This window comes from Clytia hemisphaerica, unplaced genomic scaffold (assembly GCF_902728285.1).
Source record: "Clytia hemisphaerica strain Z4C2 unplaced genomic scaffold, Clytia hemisphaerica genome assembly, whole genome shotgun sequence".
Taxonomy (NCBI): Eukaryota; Metazoa; Cnidaria; class Hydrozoa; order Leptothecata; family Clytiidae; genus Clytia; species Clytia hemisphaerica.
In genome coordinates this window covers 751,963-779,387 of record NW_027104500.1, presented here as the reverse complement: position 1 = coordinate 779,387, position 27,425 = coordinate 751,963, and the positions used below count along the sequence as shown (strand labels likewise).

Genomic DNA, 27,425 nt, shown 5'->3' with positions numbered 1-27,425 from the left:
CCTCTTCAGTAGTTGTCAAATGTTGGCAAAGTTTTTCATGCCAAGCAAAACTCCGAGTCCAGTTCTTCAAATGAAGCAGAATTTGTAGACAGAAAAGCCTCTTTTATTTGAATGTTGAACTACGCAAAGTTATCCGAGACAAAGGGTGTAACCATTGAGACTATACAAAAAGATATATCAGTTTTGTTTTATAATCCTTTAAAAAACAACAAAGAGAGAAGTCTTATGTAACTTTAATACACAAATCTTTTTAGACCAGGCTCATCTTTTTCACTATTTTTACAGTACTTCAGCTTAAAGGGACATTAAAGTAGTAAAATGTAAACATTGCGCGAACCACGTGTCATTTAAGAGAACAATTAAAATCACGTGTCCAAAACAAACTTGTAAAACAATTGAACAATCAAAATTAGCCATATTTGGTTTGATTTTTTATTTTGACATGTGACATTTGTTTTGATTCTGTAACCGCTGCATACAGTTTGTTTACAAATTTCGCAAGTACTTTTATGTCCCTTTAACTGTTTGATAATGACGGTAGATCCTTTTAGATGAAAACAAGTGATATTTTTATGGACCTACCTGGTTATGCATTTAACACATATATAATTGATATTTACATGAACGTGACCATTAAACAATCATTCAGAACACGAATAGTGACGATCTATTAAAATTAGTCGTTTGTTTCTTATAAAAAAACGTTTAGAAACCAAAATTTCATGCTCTTGAAATATTCTTTCATATTCAAGACTTCGTGAGCAAAAAAACATCTATCTCATCAAAAAAATGAGTAATTTGGCTAAGAACATTGATGTATGCTTATTAATAGTGATTCTTATAGATAAAGATGCGTTTTTGGGCTGAAAAATTCATTCTTTACAAATATCTGCTTGAGCCATCTTTTACCTACTTTCATGCAAAAAATCACAAAAAAACAATGATCCAATATTTCACAAAGTCCAAAAAACCCGTTTTTTGGCCCAAATTTGCCCAAAACCATTGTTTTTCAAAAATCGGGAGCCGTCACATTCGAGGATTTATAGTTATGCATCTTTGTGCAAAAAATCATAAAGAATGAAAGAGCCAATCTCGAGAAAAGCTAATACCTAAGTAATTGATAATGTGCTTATAAAAAAATATCGAATTTGGCCAGTCTTTCTATAAAAACACGCCAAGCAACCAAGATTTCATGTCTAAACACACATATTCTTCAAAAGTAAGCCCTCATGAGCAAAAAAAACATCTATCTCATAAAATAATTGAGCAATTTGACTAAGAACATTGATGTATGCTTATTAATAGTGATTCTTATAGATAAACATGCGTTTTTTGAGCCAACAAATTCTTTTTGCAAATATCTGCCTGAGCCATTTTTTACCTATGATGGTACTCTACTTCCATGCAAAAAATGAACGACCTAATTTTTCACAAAGTCCAAAAAAACCGTTTTTTAGCCGTTTTTTGGCCCAAATTTTCCCCAAATTTTTTTTTCGAAAATCGGGCTCCGTCACATTCGAGGGTTTATAGTTACACATCATAGTGCAAAAAGTCAATCAATCGAGAAAAGCTGGTAACTAACGAACGAACGAACGGACAAAGGTTAATTTATAGCACCTCCACCGGGGTAGGTCCAAAAATACCACATTGCAAAAACAGGGCGATTTCCGGAATAATAATAATTTATGCCGCTCTTTTTTCTTCTCGAATTTTTTTCATTATTAAGTTTGACTCGTGTTCTTATAAAATTGTTCTTTAAAAAAGCGTATAAATTTTCGTTTAAACTGCTCAAAATAACATGATGAGCCCAACTTGAAGCAAAATGCCTGATGCGTAATGCACACCATCTATATATCACGTGTAATTTCGAAATTAAACGGTCGTATATTAATTCATCATAGAAAAATACTTCAAAAATATCGCATTTTATGACAACCAACTATTTAAGAACATTTTAAGGCTTTGTGGACTCTAAAAAAACCGATTTCTTAGGAAAATGGCCAAATCGTTGTTTTTCATTAAAGGTAAGAAAAATTATGTCTCATCAGTAAATTGGCTTTTTTAGACCGGAAAATTAAGAACAAGAATTGGTCAGAATTTTAGACTGGCACGCCAGTCGGGCTGGAACGGTATCACGCAGGAAAAGTGAGCGTAGGAGTTAGGTAAGCGTAGGAATAAGTTTTGTCGATGGCAAGAGCCTCTCACCAACTTTTGCTCGTTCTCCTACGCAGCTCCTATTCTATCAAACGCCCGCCGCCTTTATGTTCCCGCCCTCTGACATGATTAATTAACAAACTAGTTTGCTAGTCTATCACAGTTTCAGAATTTACAAGAAATCAAACTTTCCGGTCTTGCGGTTCTGGTTCATACAATGAATCGGAAATCAGAAATCGGGGAAAAAATCGTTACTTCCTCTTAATAAAAAACATGCATGTTGCTGATAAGACAGACCTACCTGGTGAAAATAGTCATAATAACAAATGAAGAAAAAGATAGGAAAACAAAATGATTAGATTATAAAGGGAAAAGAATAGGTAGGAAGCAAGTGGTCACAGTATAGTAGAGAACTGATAAAAGCTGCCCAATTTGATGCAAAATCTGGAATGAGAATCAAAGGTGAATCCTGTCGTCTACACAAGATTACTAAAAAGGGAATAGTTTAGGAGGTGGGATAAATCTGAAAATGTTGGTTAGCCCGGGGCGGAGTAAGCAGTGGCGGAGGTGTTTAAAGTGTGTTTGTTCCAAACTCTTTCGCCCCCCTTTTTCCCCTAAACCGCCCTAATGCCCTGACTCTGCGCATATATATTTTCCTATTTTCCCGCGTTTACTGACCCTCTAAACGGACGATAGCATCGTCTAACCCAGCTGGCACACAACGTCGTTTCAACGTTTTTCTAATATTCATAACGTCCATATAACGTTAGATGAACGTTGAAACAACGTTGTGTGCCAGCTGGGATCATCTAAGGTGAACTTAAAAAAATCAGGTAGGTACAAAAAGAAAATAGAGTAGACGGAGAAAAAAGATAACATTGTATGTTATCAAACTCACAGAATCTTTGCCCGAAAACTCGATGTGTAAATAAAGATTTCAATGGTTTAAAGGTGTGGCCACCCAAAAGGCTTTAAGGGATTTGTTTGAGTCCAGTTGATCATCATAATATCATTAAAAATTAACATCGAACAAAAATTACATAACCTTAAGATGAAGGGAAAAACTGGCTCTCTGTGGGGGGTGGGGTAGGGAACCAAAGATTTATAAAGCTCGAAGGGCTAGATGTCGTGTTTTGGCTGAAAGGTTTGCTGAGGTTAGGTAGGAAATCCTACCTAGGTGGAGGTCACGTAACATTACAATGGAATTTCAGCGCTTGACCAATAAGAAGCTTCGCAGGTTTTCGAAAACGATAGCAGTACTATTTTTGCAATATTTACTTTTTTTGCTTGGAAGAGCTTAAGGCCTTCGGGCTTTACAGAAATCTGTGGGGATGAGGGCACTTGAAGCTGCACGAATACCAATTGTACGCACTACTCTACAATAAAGAGAATAATATCTAAATGTATTTTTTCATTTCAGCTTTTCCAAGAATTATTCCAGTCAGGTCTCTCTCTCATATACATGGCCCCCCCCAGCGGTTTGCGTGAATGCGTGAATGGGCTTTTTTGGTTGCGTGAATGCGTGAAAATCGAAAAAAAATTGCGTGAATGCGTGAATTGAAAAAACTTGCGTGAACGTGAAAATCCATATTTCTATTGCGTGAATGCGTGAATCTGCCCTGTTTTTTGCGTGAACGCGTGAATTTTTCCTTTTCACAGTTTGTAGAAAACCCCAAGGTGCGCACCTATTCCAAATTCAAGGGATGTCAGGTGAAGGTGCACAAAAAAAGCAACTTTCAAATTCTCTATTTTATAAAACGATTCATGATTTAGATGCGCTTTCTAGCAATCTAGACACCTTAAATTTCCAGATTTTTTCGCTCGGGCCAAACATGTATTGGCCCTCGAATCTTAAATAACTCTAATTTGCCCTCTTGAAAGTGTTGTTTAAGATAAAACCATGGTTATGCATGATGAGTGATCCAGGGCCAGGGCCAGGGCCAGAGTCACTGGGGCAGGAGGTGGCCATGACTTCACCACGTTTTTGCAAATAAAAAGAAACTTATTTCAAAGAAAATTTTACCCATGATGTAGACTTTCGATAACCTGATTTCTTGGCAAAATTTGTCAGAAATGGAGTCGTATTTAAGCACATCATAGGGTTAAAATAGAAATTTTCTCCTGTCGGCGCAAAACATGGTTGCGCCTCCTTAGTCACTATGTTTTCGGCCCTTCCACGTTAGGAAATTAATTCGCGAGCCCTGATTAAAACCATTCTTTTTGATTTTTTTTGATCGCTTCGCTCGCAACAAATGTTCATTCTTTTACCTCATTTTACAAGCTATCAAGCGATCGTACCTTGCCTCTAACGAATTTAGACTACATTTTTTTCAATGGTGTTAAACAGAGCATTTTTAGCCAAACGCGAGTGACAGAAATGCAAAAATTTCCTTTCTGCGTAACCATGGTTGCGCCTCCTTACCCCTGAGCTAAGCATCATGGTGTCATACTCGAGTTTGTTTGACCTATTTTTGATAATGTTTAAGCTTTTTTTTGTACAAAAATTCGCCTGCGGCGCATATCTTTTCACTTACTATCGCGATACGTTAACTGCAGAAGCTTCACCTTTTCCAAACGATCGTGACAAGTTAAAAGAATCAAATAGTTTGCGTGATGGCATGTGATTAAAGTTGAAAAATTATAATAAGCGTCATAAGAAGCCCCCAAATAGAAAGTGTTACGTAATTACGTAACGCTTTCTATTTGGGGGCTTCTTATGACGCTACCAACCACGGTGTTTTATAGTCAGGTCTACAGGAAAAAAATCACTATTGAGTTAAGTTTTTCTCAAGTGCATGACCAGATCCTGTCGAATAATATCTCGAGTACAGCCTTGTCATACTTTTTTATGCAAATCGAACGTTTTACTCCATAGTGGCGGAAAAATTACGTAAATTACGTAACTTAGCGAAATGTGCAAGACCTCTATTTTTGACATTTTCCCCGATTTTTTCCGAAAATTTCCCCGATTCCCCAAAAAATTGGGTTTGCGTGAATTTCGAGAAAAACTTGCGTGAATGCGTGAATTGCGAAAAATTTTTGCGTGAATGCGTGAAATTTAGGTCCGCTGGGGGGGGCTCATACATGGTGGTCATAAGCATGGGAATAGAATTTAATATTCAACAGTTTTATTTTTGCGTAAGTGTTCCCGTTTCATATCAGACGCATGTCTCATATCAGGACGGTGTCTGCCTATTGTTATACTGTGCTGAATAAACAAAAAAATGTTTTTCTTTTCCTCAATCTTGCTCCAAATCCGTCTCAAATCAATGTGGAAAAGCTTGTGAATTAAAATTGATGAGTAAGTAAACGATATCACTCTTATTTTGAAAACAAAATCTTTAAGCAAAATCCTCGAAATCTTTTAGATAATTAACAACTAATCTACCATAAATTATCAATCGTATCAGAAAATCAAGTATTTTGTTGTTCAATAGCTAATTGTGATCTGAGAGCAATTAAAATTAATTTTTTAGAAAGAAACCCCGAGACCTTTGACAGTAAAAGGTATCATAATTCAAAGGTCATTTTTGAAGCCTTCGGATGTTCTTAACTTTTTGGGTTTTAAGCCTAAAAATGTTCTTAACATGTTCTTATTTTTCATTTTGTGAGTAAAAAGGTCTAATAAGTAAATTTTTGAAAAGCCCACTTTCATCCAATTCAAACATTAGCAGCACGGTCAGCTATTTAGGGGACTGTTAACGAATTTACAAGGGAAATTTGTTCTCAGCGCGTGGTATTTTTAGACAAAAAGTCATCAAGAGGGCTAACTCAACGCCGTAAGAGAAGTAGAGCCCAGATTGACTGACCACTTGACTTTTTCCATCCATATTTTGGGAGTCTGTTAAATGACGCGCCCACGCGCCCACGCGCCTTACGCGCCCACGCGCCTTACGCGCCCACGCGCCCACGCACCTTACGCGCCCACGTGCCTTACGCGCCCACGCGCCCTACGCGTCCTACGCGCCTGAAATTTCGACGCGCCTTTAAGTTTTGACGCACCTTCTTAGAGGATTTTTCATATGTGAGTTGCGAGTTACGAGTTGCATTTAGAACCACGAGTTGTTACGAGTTACTTTTCACGAGTTACGAGTTACGAGTTGCATTTTAACAAAATAAAATCGCGAGTTGCGAGTTACGAGATGCATTTTAACAAAGAAAATTCGCCAGTTGCAAATTGAAAGTGCGAGTTGCAAATTAAAAGTGTGAGTTGCAAATCTAAAAGTGCGAGTTGCAAATTAAAAGTGCAAGTTGCAAATTAAAAAAAAGTCTGAGCCAGTTATCTTAAATAATAATATGACAAAAAAAGCTTAAAACCCAAAGCAAAGCATGGAAAACCCAGCCAAACTGTTTACTTTTTGTGACTAAAGTTGTGTAACCACTCAAATCATACATCTTTTCGCTCATTTTTGTATGAACAGAGCATTAAATAACTTTAAGTTTTGAAAGGAAATGCGCGTGCGTCTTCCAAGAGAAACATTTTTTAATGTTGCTTTTAATAACGTGGACATTACCTTTCATTTTCTTGACAAAGTGACACTTTTTGATGAAATTATTGACAAGCTACTTAAGGGCCTTAAGTGTGATACCTGCAAGCTTTATTAAACCAAATATTTTAATTGTACCGAATGAGGTGCCTTTGATATAAATAGATAAATATTTTCAAAAAGCAAACACTGGGAAAGGCAGTTTTAGAGATACAGTTCTAATTAAATATTCCATTGTCCTAATTTTGATAAAATCACTTATTTTAATGAAATAATGATCTGATGGTCATATATAAAGCTTCTTTAAACAACTCCGGCAAAGGTTTTGTCACTTATAAATTTGATGCTGATAAAACAAGAGGATAGAAATTGACACCCTATTCAAGCTTCAATAGCTTTCAAATGGGCTGTTCTACAATCATGGTCAAAATTTATTGAGAATTTAGCTTGTTTTCTCGTTTTTCGAATTTGGAGTTCTGGCGAGAAAGTCGATTTTGGGCCATTTCAATTTTGGATCTTCAGATCCTAGGTCCTAAAACCCTTCCAACCAAATTTAGAGCACTTCCAAGTCGTTTGTGGTTTTGAAAATTTGCGGGTATTTCTCTTTTTTCTAAAATATTACGACAATGATTGTACACATTTTGCACGTGATCTTATAATTACTGTTGGTGAAACAACCCCTCAGAGCCACCATTCTCAGCCTGTTACCTTGTTACCCCCTGTTACCCTGTGTTACTCTTTTTAGTAACAACGCCTCTTACCCCCGCACGGTAGCACTTTTCTCTACAGTACTTTATACTCTTGCAATGTAAATACATACTTTTTGTACATTTCTTTCTTTCTCCACCAAACGAATGTTTGCTCTTTTTTATGCATAATAGTGAGCAGCAATAATCATTTTCTTTTATCAATAGAAATGTTTTTCACCCTTACTGACTTTTCGATTTGCAACTCGCACTTCTAATTTGCTACTCGCACTTTTAATTTGCAACTCGCACTTTTAATTTGCAACTCGCACTTTTAATTTGCAACTTGCATTTTTAATTTGCAACTCGCACTTTTAATTTGCAACTCGCACTTTCAATTTGCAACTCGCGAATTTTGTGTGTTACAAAATGCAACTCGTAACTCGCAACTCGCGATTTTATTTTGTTAAAATACAACTCGCAACTCGTAACTCGTGAAAAGTAACTCGTAACTCGTGGTTCTAAATGCAACTCGTAACTCGTAACTCGCAACTCGCAACTTGCAGATGAAAAAATCCTCTAAGAAGGTGCGTCAAAACTTAAAGGCGCGTCGAAATTTCAGGCGCGTAGGACGCGTAGGGCGTGTGGGCGTGTGGGCGCGTGGGCGCGTAAGGCGCGTGGACGCGTGGGCGCGTCAATAAATGGAAGGCGCGTGGGCGCGTAAGGCGCGTCATTTAACAGACTCATATTTTGGATGAATATTGAATCAACTGAAAGCAAAACGATTTCATTAAAAAAAACGTCAATAATTAATATACACATGAACATTTTAACCCTTTCACTTTCGTTTTCAACCAAAAGGCAACGCAGTTTGATTATTTTGGCCGGACAACCAGTTCAGATCATCAAATTTACCACAGAGCAGAGCGAGATGTGAGCAGAATGGATGATCTGTTATGATATACCATAGACGTTTTACGGACATTATAGTGAGCTTGCATTCCAGCTGGACACAAAATGACCATTTCAGTCACCTTTCATTTAGTAATACGGGGTTATCCGGTACACAAACAGAAAAATGAAACAATTAATTGCATCGAAAGACAAAAATATAAAGTAAATGATCGATCTATTACTTGTATCACAATGAAATTTTGGGCAACTTTTTCGAATTTTGGCTGGAACAGCTTGCAAAACGAGTGCCCCCGCAAGATTAATCCAGGGCTATCCGATACGCAAACGAAAAATAAAACAATTAATTGCATCAAAAGACAAAAGTAAATGATCAATGTATCCTTACATGTTTGTCTGTTTACAAATCTACTCAACAAATAAACAAATACAGCATTTACAGGCAATAAACAAAGTAACAATCACAACATACAACAAAATAGAAATGATAAGAAAGACAATTTAAATCTTCTTTTTCTATCATTTATATATCTATGTGTTCCTTAGAAACAGGTCTTGTCTAGTTGTTCTTTTTTTATATTAATAAGATCCGCTTTTCAAGCCCCCTCCAGCTTGTATCATGATATTTTTCAGACCTTTTTTCCCCTCTTATTCTCGAGAGAGTGTATAACTGTGTTATTTTCTACACACTTCTATTTTGTTCTTTTATTATTCACATTGTTATATTTTCGTTCTAATCAGAAAGAATCGAAAGAAAGGAAAAAGAAAAAGGAAAATAAAGAGTCATAAATAAATAATTTGCGATCCTTCAAATCAACATTTATCCAATTGAGTTTAAAGCCCGAAGGGCTAGAGTAGAATCTCTAACTTTTCCCAGGAAAGAAAAAATAAAGCTACTTATTTTCCATCTAGGATGCGCCTAAAACGCGCCGCAATCTTGACGACGGATTGTATCTAGTGGTTCCTCTGTTTTTTTGAGGATAGGACTGAATTTTTTGAAATCTAGCGATTAATTTTACCTTCAATCCGGCGTTTGTGTAAAAATCACGCGCGGGCGTTCAGGATGGGAAATAAGTGGCTTCATTTCCCATCCCAGTGTCTCGAGTCTAGCCCTTCGGGCTTGGAAGTCAATGATCTATCCCTCTTCTTCTTAAGGTTAAAAATGTGTTAACGCTTTTCACACTAACACATTTTCTTTGTTATTTACCTCTTCCTGTAAAATGCTATCACAAATTTTTTAATGCCCAAATCATCACACCTTCAACCCTCATATCAATGTATCAATAACAAAAAACAAATTGAATTACATGGGCGGGATGATTGTCAATACCGTCGTTTTGGGTAGAATTCCACTTCCCGGACCTACACGTTTTTTTGTAAGAACAAACTATAATAGAACATAATGCTTCGATGGCCAAAATGTTAAGAACAAGTTAAGAACATTTTAAGGCTTTGTGAACTCAAAAATACCTGTTTTCTTAGGAATATGGTCACAAAATGGTGAAAATAAGAACATTTTAAGAACATTTTTAGGCTTGAAACCCAAATAGTTAAGAACATCCCAAGGCTTCAAAATCTTTGTATGTTCTTATAAAAAAAACTTGCATATTCCACTGACTTTTGCGGGATGTTTCTGATGTTTTTTTTCTCAGGGAAAGCCGGCGGAAGATTGGAAAGTGTTATTTGTAGAGGCAAGAAAACGGTTTTGTTGAGCGCAAAGAAACTGGTTCACTTTCCGAAGCTCACTTTAGAAATAGTTAGACTTTTGGCCTTGCTCCGCTGGGGAGTAGCTGTGGAATTTAGCCCGGGATTCCGGGATTATACCAGAAGCAAATGTGCAAAAATGTATTTTTTCGTTCGCTTCTAAGTCAATAGTGAGGTTAAGTAAATCGGTAAAAACACGACGACGAACGAAAATTTAACAGGCTAGTGAGTTTCAACCAATCAAATTTCGTATTTTCAAAAGCCTATTACATTTTTCGTTCGTCGTCGTGATTATTCCGTATACTTAATCTCACTAATATCAGCTTTGAATAGTTCAAAGTCTCACATTTATCTACCTGAAATCCGGGGGGGGCACTGGATTCAAAATCAACCATACGTGCGTACAGTGCAGAGAAAACTTTGCAAAATTTGAGCAAAGTTGAGCAACCTGAAATAGGTGTCCAGTAAAAAAGGAGAAGCACAAAACAGATACAAAAGTAGAAGTAGAAAGTTGTTGTTTGTCTCATTTCTCTTTGTTACTACAAAATAATACAAAATACATGTTCTGGCATGTTCTGATTTTTCTGGGCACCCTTTATATAAATAGCTGTGAGGCAAATTACGAACTTTTCTCGATTAAATACCGAAGCTGGCACACAACGTTGTTTCAACGTTCATCTAACGTTAAATGGGCATTGTAAACGTTAGATGGAAGTTGAAACAACGTTGTGTGCCAGCTGGGACCTCTAACAGCCCTTAAAATTCCTAAGAAGGATTACCGAGAACCATGTAAATATCTCAAAAATCTTGATAAAATGATATAAGCCCCGAAAAGAATCTTGAAAAATTGGCAGAAAAAAATGTAAAAGAAAAAAGATTTTACGCTCATCGAGAATAAAAAATCATTTTTACTACTACCGAAAAACAAAACAAAAACAAACGGGGGGAGGGCTTAACATTTTTCATCTGACTTTACAGCCACACCCATTAGCCTTTTTTAGGCTAAATGAGTAAAGATGGGCTGTTTTTATGTGTGTAGACGTGACAAAAAAACTTAATTGAATAAAAGTATTGTCAAAGCTTTCGGTTTTGAAATAAATCAAAATAGAAAAGTCAAAAATAAAAAATTTGAGATTTGAGAAAAATTCACTGTTGTCTTTTTTTTGAATTCCCATTGTAAACCAAAGTCAGTCTTTCTTTTATATAAAATTCTTTGAAAGTAAAATCAACTCAATTGAAAAGATATACACTATGGCTTTCATACAAGAATTAAAAAAACTTTATCACAGCCTCGATTCCATGTTTCAGTAGTCTGAATCACAGATCTCTACAAAACCGCCGGTCAACAAAAATTACACGTTTTTTTTTTATTAGAACACTTAAAATTTGGCTGAGCCTGGATGTGCTTATTTCATTAGAAATTTTCACCCTAAAATGTTCTTAAATGCGTTCTTAATTTTTCAGACTACTCTAAATCGACAATATCATGCAAAAAAAAGAGCACTTAAAATTGGTAAAATTTGGACAATTATTTGACTCTCGATTTTAGAAAATCCATCCCTAAGTTCGGTTAAAACTGCTTGAAAAGATGAAAAATTGTCGTTTCATGTCATTATTTTCTAAACTGAGGCTGGGCATGTTCTTACGATGTTCTTAATTTTTCGATGAATTTCAGCCTCAATGTTCTTATAAACTGGGTTCTAATAAAAAAAAAACGTGTAAAGTACTCCCGGAAAAATTATTCCCCAGGAAATAAATACTCCCCTGTACTTGTTTCCCAGGAAATTTGTACCCCTCTGAGAAATTTGAACTCCCCTAATCTGCGTCAAAATAAAATGAGAATTTTAGTATTTCTTCGTTTCAAAATTTGAAGTTTGGGCGAGAAAGTTGCTTCTGGGCTATTTGTTAAATTCAATCAAATATTTCAATTTGGGAGGGGCTTATAAACTTCCAGACTATATTTTGAACCTTATTTCGACTATTCTTGAAAATTTTGGATCTTTAAGTCTAGCGTTAAAACTCTTAGTTAAAGTGCTTCCAAACCGTTTGTGGCTATAAGATCTTTATTTTGTATTAAATTTTTTCCCGACCATAATTCTGAAACTTCATTCAAATTTCAAGTTGATGTACCGACTACAGACAAAAACGGGTTTATACTGATAGTTCAAAATAATAACTTTTTTTGGGAAATTTACTTCCCAGCATAGTATCTATGGGGTTTACTTTTTTCCTGGAGGGTTGACAATTTTCTAGGAAAAATGTACTCGCGGGAGGACTTTTGTCCTAGGAAATATGTACTGGGGAGTACTTTTTTCCTGTGACACCGGTAGTTTATATAAGAAGCACGAATCCGCTAGTGGATGCCAACAGCCTAAAGGGCCGTCCACATAGTACTAAAATACCCAAAATCGAGTACCCTCGGGTAAGTCCATACTTTTTCATTCACATGGCGTCCTCCAGCTTTTTGGCCCCCCCTAATATGAGCTAAAATCCCCCATCTGGCCTTCCCCCCCACCTGTCTTTAAAATTTTTTCTCCCCCAATTGGGAAATCCCCCTAGCCGTATTGTATAAGGGTTGCGAAGTGATGATCCAGACTCGCCTCAATTCGCAAGCTACTATAGCAAAAAAAACTCTCAAAATCCCTAGAAAGACAGGCTCATAAGCCTGAATGCCCAAACACACCAGGAAGGTCTGTATTTATCCTATTACTCCCCCCACTAGGTAGAGGACTGAATATACCCCCTATTCGCCTTTCTCCCCCCATCACGCTTGAAATTTCCACTCCCCCCCTGGCACCAAAATCTGATTCCCCCCATCTTCCTTGGGGGGGGGGGGGGGTGATCCCATGATTCCCCCCCCCCCCTCAGTTGAAGAAAATTTCGAATTCGAATCGTTTGGTTCGGACCTTTATTTCATACATGAAACTCGATGTTTATTAAGAAACTTTTTCTTTTCCTTGATGCGTATAAGAAGCGTAAAAGTCGACAAAAAATCAAGCAAGAAAGGTCTATAAAAACATTTTCCTTTGACCCCTCCCCCCTGTACGCAAGCATACGCTTTTGAGAAGACCCCCCTCCCCCCACTATGTGGACGGCCCCTAATGTTTCAGCCATAAATGTTTTCCCGATCAGCCGATTTTCAACCAAAGTGCTACCCTGAGTATCAGAGGCCGAGTTTTCAAAGAAAATATCAACCTCTAACGACTAAGTGTAGAAGCTTTATCGCACATGCGTCAATCTAATCACTGCAGAAAAAATGAAGATGAAGAGCAAATATTACCATATTAATGTCTAGCAGACTGTATCAGTATGCATGTTTACTATTGACGAATTCCCCAGAAACCTCCAAGTGTAATTGAAATGAGTTTCTTTCGAAAATAGAATCTCTAAGATTTCAAAAATCTCAAGAATAATGCCAGTATCTCCGATATCCAAATTTTCAGAAAAAAAAAACATAAAATCCAAAATATCAGAAAAGAGATCCTTAAAGATTCAAAAAAAATTTCATTCAATTTGTATACTTGGAAGATCACGTGCGAATAAATTAACATGTCTCCCTGTAAATCTTCATAAAACAAAAGATAATTATTTGTATGGACATTTTTTCAGCCAAAAATAATTCATCACGAACGAAATCATTGAACCTACTTCCTTATAAAATTTAGCAGGCTCCCAATCGATATCTAAAAGAAATTAGTTTGTAAAATATACGTTTTTTAACGCTTATAAACATAGACAGACTGAGATGTGGGCTAGAAAACAATGTATTGTTATAGAACAATAGAAATTTACACATTATGCCCATCCTCACCTAAAATGAACCCTATGCTAAAAGAAACAACCTTTTTCCAGAAAAATACTTAATGTACAATATTATTTCCAAGTCTTCAACAATAGAAAAATTATAGTTAATTTTGAATACATCGACTGGATCTTGACTTAGAATCATTTTAATAAGTACAGTTAGCTCTCTCTAAATCGATCTTCATAGGGTTAAAAATTTTCATCGAATTAGAGGGTAATTTAAGCCACTTTCCGGCTGAGGGGACCAATCTTTTAGTTCGAATTACAGAAAAAATCGAATAATAGAAGTTCAAATTAGGGGGAGTTGACTGTACATCGGACACTTTTACATCTTAGCTCGTTGGAAAGATATTTCGATGTAGACCAATTTGCAAGGGTTGGATTTTTCTCAAAATAAAACGTTTAAAAGAAAAGTTGATGAAGAATAAAAAAATTTATCTCTTGCCGGCAAAGTGGATCATTACATAAAGAGATTTCACTTTTTACTTTTCATAACGTTTATGAAGCCCCTGGATTTTCACCAAAATTCTAAAACCAAAGTCTCTATCGAAGAATAAGCTCAAGGCCGAAGAAAGAGTCCGCAGGGGAGACACTTAGACAAAAATAGGTGCTGGGTAAGTGCTGACGACGAAGCTCAGTTTTACTACCTTTCCAAGTCTCTGAAGACTTACAAAAGCAGCAAAAAAGTCTCTCAAAGGCGAATTCCGGAAACACTACATTTTTTATTTTCGCCTAAGTGTCACACCTTAAGTGCCGAAGCATAAGTTTATAGTTGGCAAAACTCGGCGGTCTTTTGCGCTTGGCTCTTCCTTTAAAAATCCACTACAGTGACTTAAACTCTGCACATAAAAACAATAACATTGTCGATTTCTTCACGATTATAATGGCTATCAGTTGAAATATCGATGATATTGAAGATTGAAGATCTATTCGAAATCAAGGGATTGAAAATCTTATAAAAGTAATATTTCTTTGATTTTTTTAAATGTGGTTTTATTTGAAAGGTTAGGTTTGATTTTCTCACGATTTTTTTCACTGATTTTTATATTAAAGCACGATTGATGAATATTGAAATCTTATTATTGTGGGAATCTTAAAAAGTCTCACGTATAAAATTTTGCAAGTTACACTATAAGGACAACTTTAAAGGCTCCCGAGCGAACTCCATTTGTTCAAAACTTTGACTGAGAAAACTTGAAAATATAAAAATAAGAATTTCAAGATTACTAGACTGCAAGTTTAATAATGAAATTAGTTTTGGAAAAAATATACCGGGTATAAACCTAAAAAACTGGCTATGCCAATTTTTCTGGTTCTTATAAAAAGAAAAAAGTCTATTTTATGATGAGAATATCTCGGCACCAACTTTAACCTTTGAAATATTAGCTTTCGAGCTTAAATAAAAAACTTTGGCGCACAAAACAGAATGAAATGGAACCTTAGGCTTCCATTTACTGACCTCAACTTGACCATAACCTAGAAACTGTAAGCATACATAAATCAAAATTGGATAGATATCAAGCTTTTTATTATGGTCTAAAATGAAGAAAAATGCAAAAAATTCTACAACGGGAATCTTGTTGTGCGCCGGAAAGTCAATGTTTCTAAAAACTGTAAGCATATAGATAATTCAAAATTAGATAGATACTAAGCTTTCTATTATGGTCTAAAATGAACAAAAAGGTCTTAGAATCGAGATAAGCTGGAGTTTTTACAAGAGACTTCACTAATTGGTTATTTGAAGTCAAAGAGATGACGCGTTCTTTAGAAAAAGTAACAAAATTGTTTTATTACAGGTTAACGACCAACCAAATCAAACGAGAGCTTGTAAAAACTCCAGCAGTCCCTTAGAATCACACAGCTAACGTTTAAAAATGCGTTAAAAACGTTAAAAATAACTAACCTAGAAAGAAAGCCTAAGCACGTATCAATCGAAAAACAGTCTAAAAGTACTTGATTACTGGGCTATCCCCTTAAAATATCGACTCGTAATTTTTCAACAATCATAAAACGTTATATGTAAATTTTGAACGTTAAATTAACGCTGAAATAACGTTTTGAGCCAGTTTAAAAGATATTCAGGTGATACGCTATTCGGGTATTAAAATTATAAAGCAAACACCACGATTTTATTTGATCTGATTTTTTTTATATGGCTCGTGAGTCTGAATCGTCTCATCGATCTCATGTATGGATTTCTTTTTTAGCTATAACTAAACGCTTTTTTACGCAGCTACACCAAAAAAATCTCTGAGAAAACAATTTTAAGCCCATTTCAAGCCACATACTGAATAAAGTAAGGATATTATGAACACATTGTAGGTTATTGAATTTAAAGCATAAAATTCAGAAAGTAAGAACAGTCGAGTCTCGGTCAAAATATAATAATACCGAGTTTATGTATGTTATGATTTTCTTTGACGGAGACGGTAGGGTTCTAATTTGTCTACATCCTGACTGACTGAGGACAACGGTAAATCAGCACTTTTACCGTCCTCGATTTTGCGCGTTAGAACTGCGGGTTTTCAGATTGCTTGAGGCATTCTACCATCCTCAAAATGCTAATGAAATGTCGAGGACGGTTTAGATCGCTCCTGAAATGATCATCGTAAACATTAAACGGATAACAGCGAGTTAATGTATCGGTACTTTTGAGGACGGTAAAGTGGCTGAAGGGATTAGGAATAACCCTAAGTTCTGACCCGCAAAATAAACTTCTTAATAACGGAGTCGATGGAAGAAGATTTATATTTATAAGACCGTAATGCAGAAACCTACTTTCCGATAACCGCCCAAAAGAAGGCGGTGAAGAGCGCTAATTCTACCTGGATTATCCATTCAATTTACTCTTTGTAAATTACTATCCTTTTTTACTACGACTTCAAGTCCGTCATCTCAAAAATGATTTTCTCGTTAGATGTTTTATAGATTTTAACAAACAATCTTCAACAAAGTTAAAATATTTATCATTTTTAGCAAAAGGTCATTAGTTGAAATTCCAAGAAAAAATATGGTAGATAAGAATCAACTGCAAGAGTTTGTTCAAAATCTAAAAAACCCTTGAAATGGGGCGTTTTGATGAGCATAGTGAACTATTTTGGGTATACCAGCTAGATTTCAAAGATAAGTATCTACCCGACGCTAAGTCCTCTTTTTGATTGTAAGCTACTAAACAAATATGGTCACGCATCACGCCTAAATGTTACACCGGATCACACAACCTTGTCTTGATCACATGATCACGCCGTTATTTAAACCACTGAGTGTTTTCTTGGAATCACATGAAATTTCACTTCACAATCGCCCGGATATCCCTGGTTTTGTTATGCCTTTCTGGCCGGAAAATAGCACTCATCAAAATAAGGGGTTCAAACTTTTTCCTTGAAAAACTCATTTTGCGACGTTACTTCAAAATATACATATTTTTTATAAGAACATCCGAAATTTTTGAGGCCTTCTGATGTTCTTAACTTTTGAAGTTTTCTACCTAAAACTGTTTTTAATGTTCTTAATTTCGCCATTTATTTAGTATTTCTGAGCAATTTCCTAATAAACTGGGCATTTTAGAGTTCTTAAAAATCCTTAGAATATTCTTAAATTGTTCTTAAAATTTTGGCCATCCAAGCCTTATGTTCTTATATAGTTTGTTCTTATAAAAACGTGTGAATCTGTGGAATATCTTAATCTCTGTGATGTTTTTATTTCCAATCCAGACAGTTCTAAAAATTCTCATTACTTTTTAGCGGCCATATTGTACTTTTGTGTTTTGTAGAATGTTTAAAGACATTTTGAAGTGACAGTTTTAATATCAAATACACATTATTTATAAGAACAACAAAGGGTCAAAAGTGTCCAAAACAATAAACAAGGTTTTCTTAAGATATCTCTAATTATACTGAGAAAAAAATTAAGTTACACCGAATACGATATTCTACATCCAAACACGCCTCTAAAAATGTATAGTTTGTTATGGTTTAGGGACTGGAAGTGGGGGCAAAAAATTAATGAAATTCTGGGACATGCATTAAGTTACCCGAGTGTTTTTTTCCAATTCAGACTCATTATTTTTTAGCGGCCATATTGTGTTTTGAAGGATGTTCTTTGAAAGAGATTTTAAAGTGACAGTTTTTTAATATCAAATACACATTATTTATAAGAACAACAAAGGCTCAAAAGTGCCCAAAACAATAAACAATTTAAGAAAATGCTTAGCCTGGAATTTTTAAAAATTCAAGTCAAATAAGTAAAAAAGAGTAATAAGTTATGTCTAAAAAATAAGAAAAGGATAAGAATAATTTCAGTCCTAAAGTACCAAAGTAAAATAAGAACAGCCTTGCCAAGTCACATAAAAAATTTACTGGTTTTTATAAGAAAAGAGTATATACAGCATTATAATATTTTGCAAAATGTTGTACATTATTTTCTAAATTCCGTCCATATTGAACTTTAGAAAATGTATACAGAAAAGTGACATTTTGTAAAACAATATGGTTGTCTTTAAATCCTATAAACGAACCCAAAATTTACAAAACTTAAAAGTGATTGCCGTACATGATACTCTTGTCTCCCGAATAGACGTCCCCCCGCTAATTGTTGAGAGACATCCCCCGCTCTTATTAAGACCCCCCCCCCGCTAATTAAATTCGAATAATTCAATATTTTATTACAGTGTAGATAGACCTTAAACTTGTTAAAATTTTCCTTTTTGTTAGTATTGGTTCTTATTTTACGTGTTCATTTGTTAAAGTTTCTTTTTTGTTGTTGAAATTGATACCAGTTAGAAAAAATTCTGTCTTCAAACTACCTCCCCCTCTTATTCCATCCCCCCTCCCCCGCTTATTAGAATTTAGAAAATTTTCCTACCCCCCTGCTTATTCGGACCACCCCGTCTGTTCGGGAGACAAGAGTATATGTTTTTATTATATCGATCTGTTTTGACATTTTATCAAAAAAGACTGCGATGGAGAAATGCCTCCTCCACACTATATACGTGACTTACTCTTAGATGCCAAATAAACGGGGGGAGACCTAATTGCTGGGGGGGGGGGGGGGGGGGTTGGAAATTGTACTTCTGAAAACCCGGTAAAAAGGTAAATATAGGCTAAAATCAGGCTATTTAGAGCAAAATGAGGAGCCTTCTCTTTGACAGCTGAAAATAATCTTAGAGATTAATAAACGGGGGGGGGGGGGGGGGTCCTAATAAGGTCCGGGGGGGGGGTTGAAACATTTTCGAAAAATTAACAACCGGGGGGGGGGGCGTTTATTTGGCACCTAAAAGTATAATTTATTAGTTTATGTATTGATGTTTTGCGACGAAGACGGTTTGTTTCTCATTTGCTTATTTAGATCCTGACTGACTGAGAACGACGGTAAACCGGTAAAACTACCACTTGAGAGACTCTTGAAAATAAATCCAAGCGAAATTTTACCAATCTTATTTTCAATGGAAAAAAACACTCCAAATGTTCAGCTTTTAGCTGAAACACTGTGTGGCCACCGAAAGCTATCTGAAAATGGTGGAATAGGTAGTGTGAAAAATGTGCCGTCAGAAAAAGTGGGCCGTCAGAAAAAAAGAGAGAAAAAACAGAGCACACTAGCAGAGGTAACACTAGCGAGCACAGATTATAATAAGGAACGGAGGGCACTAAATTTAAAAACGATCGTATATGCGGCCGAAATAAGACCTTTGAAATCGGATTTAAAGTGTAGAGAAAATTTAGTCAAATTTGAGTGAATTTGGTGAAAAATAAAACCCTTACGATTCATTTTCTCGAAAATGAAAAATGGCCCGATTTTACAAATTTTACACACTTAGAGTGCATCTTTGGAAGCTTGGAAAAAGGACCTTTAAGGACCCCAGGTACCTCGGTCGTTTACCTTGAGAGCCCTCTCCGGGGTTATGATAATGAACGATGAATTGTCACAAATAATCTGTAAAACCTTTCAACCAATGTTTTGAAATTTTTATTCTTCCTCGATATCGATAAAAAAACTTTTGTCATTCCAGCTATCTATATCTTCCATCATTTTGATACAGAAAAAGAAATATATACGGATGAAAATATAGAAAGATAGAATTTTCTGAAAACAGGGCAAATTTAGTTAACACCTTTAGGTTTTTTTTTTTAGTTCAGGTTTTTTTCTAGGATTTTTGTCGGCTAGAAAAGAAAAGAAGAATCGACACATATTTTATTTAAGAAAAATTTCGGTCAAGGTAAAAGAAACACAATAAGAGATTCTTAAGGTTTTCTTTGTTGTTGTTTCGAAAACGATGTAAAAAATCACGAAGGTTATTAGTGATCACAACTTCCATGGTGATTATGTCCCCCGGGGGACAAGCAAACTGACTGACGGGTATGTGCGGGCACTAAGGGTGTGTTTTTCAAGGCATCCGAAATGCACTGTAAGGGTGGTTTTTTGCCGCCTGCACTGTAAGGGTACGAATTTCTAAATTCTAACAAAAATGATATTGTTCAGTCAAAGTTTTTTAAGGGGTTCAATTTCCTTTACCTAATTCTTTTCAAATATTGGATCAAGCACGTATTGGATCCCTTTTTAGATGCAAAATTACATAAATATATACTGTATATAGAAGAATCACACCTAAATTCACAAACAAAATCTTTGTTTGACCCATTTCAATCACTTCAGGGAAAAAAAGTCAGACTGCACTGTAAGGGTATTCAACTTGGCGAAAAATGCACTGTAAGGGTGTATTTTTCGGGAAAAACCACTGCACTGTAAGGGTGCGATTTTAAACGACAATTTTTAGCGACGTAATTTATGAAAAGTTTTATCGGTAGCTTTACGAAATGCTATTGTTTTTATATGTATAAATTTCAGGCTAAAAAAGGACGTGAAACATTAACAAACACTAAAAGAATTACATTGGAGAATCATCATAAATAAAATATAATTATAACACTTCATGAATTAGAATGGATGTTCTTAATTTCTACAACTTGAGGTATGAATTCTAATCAAGTTAGACCACAACTGCAACAACACTCAATGGGGATGAAAATTTATATCGAGAATCTATTGTTTCCAGATCAAAAATGATAATTGGATAGTTTTGGAATATATCCAATATATGGATGAAATCATAGGGCACTTTCCCAATGGAATCGAAATTTTTTACCACCGGGGATGATTTTTACAAAATTTTCGAGTGGGGGAAAACGGGGCTGTGCAAGAGTTTTGGAAGAGGGTTTACAAATCAAAAATTTAGAGTCAAATTTGAGGGGGGAGGGGAGTTAAAAAAGATAAGAAGCTCAAGATTTCCAAATTACAAGAACTATAAGAACACCCGTTTTAGGTGCTCAACTTTGAAGAAATGAAAGAGACCCGGGAGGGAGTTTGGAACTAGGGTTGTGAGGTGACGGGTATGTGCCGCCCAACTTTCTACCCTCAGGACCTTAAAGGGACTAAAAAGGAGGAAACAAGTGATACTTTTATGGACCTACCTGGTTATGCATTTAACACATATAATTGATATCTAGGTGAGTGTGACCATTAAGCAATCATTCAGAACACAAATAGTGATGATCTTTTAAAATTAATCGTTTGTTTCCTATAAAAAAACGTTTAGGAACCAAAATTTCATGCTCTTGAAATATTCTTTCATATTCAAGACTTTGTGAGCAAAAAAACATATCTCATCAAAATATTCAGTAATCTTAAGAACATTGATGTATGCTTATTAATAGTGATTCTAATAGATAAAGATGCGTTTTTTGAGCTGAAAAATTCTTATTTTACAAAAATCTGCTTGAGCCATCTTTTACCTATGATGGTACCCTACTTTCATGCAAAAAATCATTTTCAAAATCAAATTTTTTTCGAAAATCGGGCTCCGTCACATTTTGGCCACCACCATTTTGCACCTTTGTACCAAAAATCAAAAGATTCCTATGATTCAATTCTGAGAAAAGTTGGTAACAGACGAACTAACGGACGAACGAACACAGGTTAATTTATAGGACCTCCACCGGGGTAGGTCCAAAAAGGACTAATTTGACCAAATTTCATCTTTCAAACGGCAAAAAGTTGAAATTTCCCTATTTATAATTTTCAGATTTTTCCAACCCTTAAAGGGACTCCCAAGTTCCGAAAAGGCACCTTTAAGGGCACATACCTATACCTCACACTTGCGTAGGTATAAAACAGTTTAAAGATTACAACGTGAAAATCAGATAAACATACTCCAAATAAACCCCCCCCCCGCTTGTTAATTTTTCGAAAATTAAACCCCCTTGACCTTATTAGGACCCCCTCGTTTATTAATTTTTAAGAATCTTTTCAGCTGTCAAAGAGAAGGCCCCTTATTTTGCTCTAGATAGCCTGATTTTAGCCTATATTTACCTTATTTTGGGTTTTCAGAAGTACAATTTCCACCCCCCCCTCGTTTATCAAAATCTCGAAAATTTTCCACCCCCCCCTGTTTATTTGGAACCTAACAATAGATACCACTTTAAAACTCCACTTTAATCCGAAAAGGTATTCTCCAAAAAATTCCAAGAACATTCTAAACAATATTCTGTCAACTGAAAAACAGAACAGAATCTTTCAGTTTGAAGAATATTGTTAAAAATTTTTTTACAAAAAAGAAAATTTTATAAAATAATGTCTGACCTTCTGCTGCGGTAGCACACAACGCTGTTTTAACGTTCAATTAACGTTTTATGGATGTTAGGGACGTCTGATGGAGGTTGTTATAACGTTCGGTTCAAACTGGCTTCTACCAGAAGACTAACTTTTCCAGGTCACCTTTCCTCATTTGGATAGGCAGAGTAAGAAAGGGGCAGAAAAAGCTTGTCAAAACAGAAAAGGAAGAAAGCTTTTCCATAAAAAGGATTTTTTTATAAGAAAACAGTAAATTTTAGCTAACGTTCGACTGTTCCTATTTTTATTGTGATTTTCAGCCTTAAAAATGTTCTTAAAATGTTGGAATTATGCTTGTATTATTGCTGAAAATTAAATTAAAGACTTAAAATTCTGGAATTAGGATCGTTCTTAATTTGTTCTTACGAAAACGCTCTTATACAAAAAGTATTAAGCCAAAACAAATCAAGGATTTACGTCATAAGAAATTTATCGAAGGCCACAAAATTTGAAAATATTTCGTGTTTTTAGGTCCAAAATTAGAATTTCTTATGTCTTCTTCATTTTACTTGCATATTTTAGTGATTGTAGAGGACCAAGTCCCCTTTATTGTGTTTAAGGATAAATATTGCAAATTGTGGTTAATATTTAATGCATGAAGGTTCTCTGAGGGGTGAGAATCATTTTATGTTCCTTGTAGCGACATTCCCTCCAAGGAGGGGGTTTTGACCCCGACTAAATCGAAAAATTATCTTAGATATGATTTTCTTGATGTCAGCGAGCATTTTAGGCAAATACTTGATGCATCTGCCCTTTTTTAATTACGAAGCCTAGTTGCCTTAAAGGAAGAAATTTTGGCGGAATGAAAATTTGGCGCATTTAGCCAAAATCCGCCAAATTAAGTTCCCGCCAAAATTTATTTTTTCTTCCATCCGCTAAATTAAATTCCCGCCAAATTGGTGCTATTTCAGGCCTTGAAGCAGGTTTTTTTTGCTTATTTGATAACGATTTTGGCCAAAAATATCCTGCTACCGCCAAATTAAATTCCTTTCAAATTAAATTTTTCCAGCCATCCGCCAAATTAAATTAAATTAAATCTTTTAATTTATAGAAGTGTATTTCTCAGGTCTATTGACCTCTATGAAACAATCTTGCTACTTTACAATTTATAGATCTTATCATTCCATTCGTTTGTCAATTCTAGTTTGAATTTCCCTACGGACGGTGCATTTACAACATTGGTTGCCAAACCGTTCCAAGTATCAATGCTCCTATAGTAAAGTGAATTCGTTTGGTATCCTCTAATGCCGTCTTCAGCGAAATTCCTCTTTAATTCGAGATTGTGCTTTCGTTGAGGTCGATTTCGAAGAACGAGTTTCTGACATAGGGAAGATTTATCATAGACATTAATATGTTTATATACTTCCACCATGTCCCCGATTTTACGCCGGATCTTGAGGCTGGGTAGGTTCATGACTTGTAAACGTTCTTCATATGAATAGTTTCTATAACCACAGACAAGTCTTGTGGCCCTACGTTGGGCACTTTCAATTGATCAGCCGTGGAGACCAAACAGCTTGCGCGTACTCAAGGTGAGGTCTCACAAATGCAATGAAAAGTGTGCGGAGCATCTCGGGAGAAAGGAAGTCGAAGCTTCTGTTAATCAATCCAACGATCGAGTTAGCCTTCTTGATCTTGGTGTAGATGTGTTCTTCGAAATTCAATTCACTATCAATAATCACTCCAAGATGCTTCTCTTGATCAACATGTTCTAGGACACAGCCAGCGATCTCATAAGGATGTGCATGTTGAATGTTCCAGAATTTCCCTAGTGTCAACACGTGGCACTTGTCAGGATGGAATTTCAACAACCAGTCACTAGACCACTTTTCCATTGCCTCGATATCGTGCTGAAGTCTAATTGTATCTTCAGCGTTATTTATTTCTTCAATTCCATCTGAAAAAACTTTTTCGGCCATCCGCCAAATTAAATTCCCGCCAAAATTTCTTCCTTTAAGGTATAAATTGGAAGAAGTGTTTAGAACTTGAAAGGGATACAAATAAAAATTTCAGGTCAGCCACCTGTCTTGGTGGCATTTTACAGACCAGATTTCAAAATAACTCAAGGAATGAGTTTAGAAATCGACTTGGTTTTATTTTATTGTTGAGTCATTTGTAAAGAGTTACTTCATCTAATGTTTTCAGCTCACCCATATAGAGACTTATACGTATGTGACCAAGGTCGGGGACGGCAAAATATGTGGTTCTTTGATAGTTAGGGTTGAGGTTAAGGTTTGTCGTTCTTTTTGTTGCTTTTTAATAGTTATTTGTAGTTCCTTTTTAAATATTTCCCTACTATAGGGGAATATTTGTTAAAACGGCCTTTTTCCGTCTTTTCTTCCATTTTCGATGTTAATGTTTTCTTTATTCGTGCTGCACATTATGACTAGGCTCTTCAGTCACGTGACTAAAAATCGTCGCGAAGATTTAGCGGGGAAGAAAATAGTATCCTTCTATCAAAATATGGCAGGGGTTTTTACCAGCTTTTCATAAAACAAATGATTGTGTGTAAAGCTCAGAGGACTGCCTGAGTTTCTCTCGTGTGTGCTGAATTTATTTTTCCCATAAGGAGAAGAAGAAGGGTGGAGAAAGAAGCTGAAACACATGGAAATCCAATCCATTCCTATCTTGACTTGAGAAGAAGGTGAGCATAAATTTCTTTCTGATTTCCATCATGTATATATTGTCTAGATATTAATGGTCAAAACTTGGAAAAGCTTGCACTCTTCTCAGTGCCCCATTTTTAGCCTTGATGCCAGATGCTAAAAAGAAAACTATATCATAATAGATGCTTTTACTCCCTGTTTACCTTTTTGTATGCTCCCCTCCCTTGTATCTTTTGTGTGCGCTCTCTGGGATCCTTTGGTACGTTAGGACCCTGCCGACGCACCGTACTGTCTGGTGTATTTGTCCGGTGGCAAAAAGTATCCTTTCGCTACACCGGACAAAATAAGTCCGGTGTTCGTTAAGTCCAGTGCGTCGGCATGGTCCTGGTACGTTTTGTGTGGTCCTTTTTGTACACTACCCATGGTCCTTTTTGAATGCTTTCAAGGTACCTTTTGTACGCTCTCCGTTGGTCCTTTTTGTGTGTTTCTGGGTACCTTTTTGTACGCTCCCCGTGTACCTTATTGTACGTTGTTCCAGTGTATCTTATTGTGCCGTTCCCCGTATACATTATTGTACGTACCCCATGTACCTTATTGTACGTTCCCCAGTACCTTTATTGTATGTTCCCTGTGTATATACCTTATTGTATGTTCCCTGTGTATATACCTTATTGTAGGTTCCCTGTAGGTTCCCTGTGTACCTTATTGTGCGTTCCCCGTGAACCTTATTTTATGTTCCCGTCTACCTTATTGTATGTTACCAGCGTACCTTATTGTACGTTCCCAGTGTACCTTATTGTACGTTTCCAGTATACCTTATTGTATGTTCCCCGTGAACCTTACTGTACGTTCCCAGTATACCTTATTGTATGTTCCCCGTGAACCTCATTGTACGTTCCCAGTGTACCTTATTGTACGTTCCTCGTGTACCTTATTGTACGTTCCCCTTGTACCTTATTGTACATTCCCCTTGTACCTTATTGTACGTTCCCCTTGTACCTTATTGTACGTTCCCCTTGTACCTTATTGTACGTTCCCTGTGAACCTTATTGTATGTTCCCCGTGAACCTTATTGTATGTTCCCCGTGAACCTTATTGTATGTTCCCTGTGAACCTTATTGTATGTTTCCAGTGTACCTTATTGTACGTACCCTGTGGTCCTTTTTGTACGTTCCCGTAAACTTCTTTAACGGCTCAGTTTATATGCATGGCAAACATAGCTCAAACCATCAAGCAGAGTCTCACCCTTTTAAAGCCTTTTTTTGGGAGATTTCAGCGAATGACCACACATTTGGCATTGATTACTGTAAAGAGATTATTTCCCATTATGAAATTTTTGAATTTTTCTTTCCTTTCACATTCAGGTGCCAGGATTACAAATTCAACAAAGTTTGACGACCTCTAAAGCTGACAATACAATGTAACTTGCTGGCAATGATGTAATGATAATGTTGCACACAATGAGAATATGAACAAAGATAAACATTCTTGCAATAATTGAACCAAGGAACTCTATTGTTCCAAGATGTGATTTAATGATCAATGATACAAATGTCATGGAGTTTAGTTTATCAAGACACAAATTTCACAAAAAAGTTTGCTGGAAAGTGTTGTAAATATTCAGCAATACTGTAACTAAATGTGACAATTTCAAGGTTGACAATTTGGTATATTATCACATGAATACTAATGTAACAGATATTATGCACTGGAAATCTAAATTTGTAAAGAAGGAGATCCATTTTTAAGTAACTTTTTACTTGTGGATGGTATAATATGGTGGTTTAAAATATTGATGACAAGGAAGTTTTTCATATGAAACTAATGTGTACAACATATTTCGATATCTCCCAAATTCATATTGCCATATTTCCATATTAGTCCCTTAGTAGACAGTCTCAAGATATTTTGGCACTTTCTTACTCAGATGAGTCTTAGAATAATATCAACTTGTAAATCTAAGATTTTATTTCCTTAATGAAGGTAAAAAACAATATTAGTTGAATGAAATACATTTTTCTTTGTGTCAAAATGGTTATCATTTGCATGCAATTTTTTAACAAGTTTTTAGACTTATATCATCTGTGAACATGTCTATGAAATAAAGACAATTTTTAGCAGGAATATGGTTAAATTTTGTTTTGCATCGGATATTGCTTAATATAAAGGCTTTAATAAATCTAAGTTACTAAGTTGGGGCTTTAGGATAATCTGTGGGGTTCGACTGCGACTACAATCTATGCTCTGAGCTATTGGAGGAAATATTCAACCACATCTTTGTGGCTCTTGTTAGATTAAACGTTAAATAAGAGCAACAATACAGAAAAATTTCAAAGTCAGTCTTTTTCGTGTTGGGCAATTTTACACACCCTCCAGAATTCAGGAAATACTGGAGATATTAAATCTTA

General features: G+C 35.7%; 1 protein-coding gene and 1 long non-coding RNA gene across 2 annotated transcripts in view; one reads left to right on the top strand and one right to left on the bottom strand.

The window, feature by feature from the left end:
* Positions 1 to 27,425, bottom strand: part of LOC136821738 (voltage-dependent T-type calcium channel subunit alpha-1I-like) — an 81,107-nt gene that overhangs the window by 43,256 nt on the left and 10,426 nt on the right. The window lies entirely within an intron of this gene.
* On the top strand, positions 24,701 to 27,135 carry LOC136821745 (uncharacterized). The gene is made up of 2 exons (XR_010848800.1): positions 24,701 to 25,055; positions 26,382 to 27,135. It is a non-coding gene; the product is annotated as an uncharacterized lncRNA (long non-coding RNA).